Source organism: Fragaria vesca, linkage group LG1, assembly GCF_000184155.1.
Source record: "Fragaria vesca subsp. vesca linkage group LG1, FraVesHawaii_1.0, whole genome shotgun sequence".
Taxonomy (NCBI): domain Eukaryota; kingdom Viridiplantae; phylum Streptophyta; class Magnoliopsida; order Rosales; family Rosaceae; genus Fragaria; species Fragaria vesca.
In genome coordinates this window covers 11,878,118-11,880,331 of record NC_020491.1, presented here as the reverse complement: position 1 = coordinate 11,880,331, position 2,214 = coordinate 11,878,118, and the positions used below count along the sequence as shown (strand labels likewise).

Here is a 2,214-nt window from a genome sequence, read left to right as displayed (position 1 = left end):
CTCTCTCTCTCTCTCTCTCTCTCTCTCTCTCTCTCTCTCTCTCTCTCTCTCTCTCTCTCTCTCTCTCTCTCTCTCTCTCTCTCTCTTCTCTTTCTCTCTCTCCAGTGAATCACTCTCTCCGGCGAACCCGTCGTCCTCCACTAAGAGATTGATGCCGTTACCAAAGCGAGTTCAGAGAGAACATATCTAGAAGCACATGACGGAGCTCTCCGCCGTCGTCATTGACGATTTCATCCGCTTTGATTTTTCTTTCATCCTTCAATAAATGTCTTATGTCATGGCTTTTCGGATTAATTTCGATCATCGTCTTCAGCTTACAAGGTAAGCTAATATGTTTCTCTCTTCTTTATTAATTGATTGCTTTTTCTTTTTAATGTGATTAAAACTAGAAATAGAAAAAGAAGCTTGAATTCATGGGTTTTATTGTATTCTGGGTATATCATTTATGAAATCGAATGCTGTGTCATGAATCTTTTATTGATTAGATTGTAAATGCATGTTTGTTTAGGATGTTTAATTTGTGTTATGTTATTTGGTTATGCACACAAGGTGTTTGAGAAAATGTCTGTGAATGAATTTTGGTGTTTTTGCTCGATGAGAGCGCAGTGGACCTTGATGTGCTAGCGAGGGCTGACCTTCTCAAGTTCTTGAGCAAGTAATATGAGGAAAGAGACGCTACACGCTGCAAATAGATGCGCATTAAAGATGAAACCTTAAGAAATATGGAATTCTGCCCAGATTTTCAGCCAAATTCGACGGCAAATTGCGAGCAGCTCAGAGAGATCCAGGAAACTTGCCTTATATCAACGGAAAGCTAGAAGAGTCTAGTTTCCAGAACATTTCACAAATCGTTGATAGCTATTTTGTAGAGGAAGTTATAGCCGTCGGAAGGAGGGAAAGTCATTCTGCAGAAAACTGGAAAAGGAAGGAGAAAAGTCTAGCAAGCAAGTGTTTAAAGACTTAAAGTGTTTAAGGAGATGCAGAGAGTTGGCGGTTTTGTTGAACAGCTAAATGAAAGATTATTTTTGTGGAACATATCTCTATTTATTAAGCTTGATGTTTCTGTTTTTGGGTTCTTCATTTTCAACACCCAAACAATAACTTCATAATGTTTTATACTTACGCAGATTGCATTGAGGGAAGATAGTAATAAAGTCATACTGAAATCAATGTTAAGTGCACTAAAGCATGGTGACAATAATGGTTCCATTTCCATTTCTACTCTATTTTGTAATGAATTTTGGATTAAACGATGAATGAGGAAAGTCAGAGTTCTAAGAGTTGTGTTAACACTAAATTGTTTTCCTAGGTATTCTTAATTTGATGATTTACAATTAATACAAATTGTTTTACTTTGTCATATTCTGTGTTCTGTGTGAGAAAAAAAAGTGTAGTTTGTTATGTAGAATGTATGAAGCTACACATGTAACTATCAGTCGGTAGTTATATGGATAGTTACATAGATGAATAGTTACATGGATAGATACATAAATAGTTACATTAATAGTTAGATAAGTAGCTTAATGTAGGTACACAAGTCATTTACATAATAATAATTGCAGCGTCCCACTGCACCGCAATGGCAGCGTCCCACTACACCGCAAGGACAGTGTCCCGCTGCGTATTAGAACAAAAATCTATTAAAATCTATGTAATTAGCAATATAACTACCCAGGTAACTAGCAATCTGTAGTTACATGAATAGTTACATTGATAGTTACATGAATAATTACATAGATGGATAGTTACATGAATTGTTACATGAATAGTTACATGCATAGTTACATAGATGGATAGTTACATAAATGGATAGTTACATAGATGGATTGTTACATAGGTAGGTACACAAGTGTAGCATGCATGTAACTACCCAGGTAACTATCAATCTGTAGTTACATGCATAGTTACATGCATAGTTACATGCATAGTTACATGCATAGTTACTTGCATATGTACATGGATAGTTAAATGCATAGTTACATTGATAGTTATATAGACAGTCACATTGATAATTACATGCATAGTTACATAACTATCAATCTGTAGTTACATCAATAGTTACATGCATAGTTACTTGCATATGTACATGGATAGTTAAATGGATAGTTACATTGATAGTTACATAGACAGTCACATTGATAATTACATGCATAATTACATGGATAGTTATATAGATAGATAGTGTCACATCCGACCCTTATATTTTTACCTAAT

At 35.1% G+C, this 2,214-nt stretch overlaps 1 pseudogene across 1 annotated transcript in view; it reads right to left on the bottom strand.

The window, feature by feature from the left end:
* Nucleotides 1–377: 377 nt before the first annotated feature.
* LOC101297377 overlaps nucleotides 378–2,214 on the bottom strand; it is a pseudogene marked incomplete at its 3' end in the record, with an annotated part of 8,569 nt that continues 6,732 nt past the window's right edge. Inside the window, exon 4 of the transcript XR_183729.1 lies at nucleotides 378–404. The product of XR_183729.1 is annotated as a BI1-like protein-like (transcript). The remainder of the gene's footprint in view (nucleotides 405–2,214) is intronic.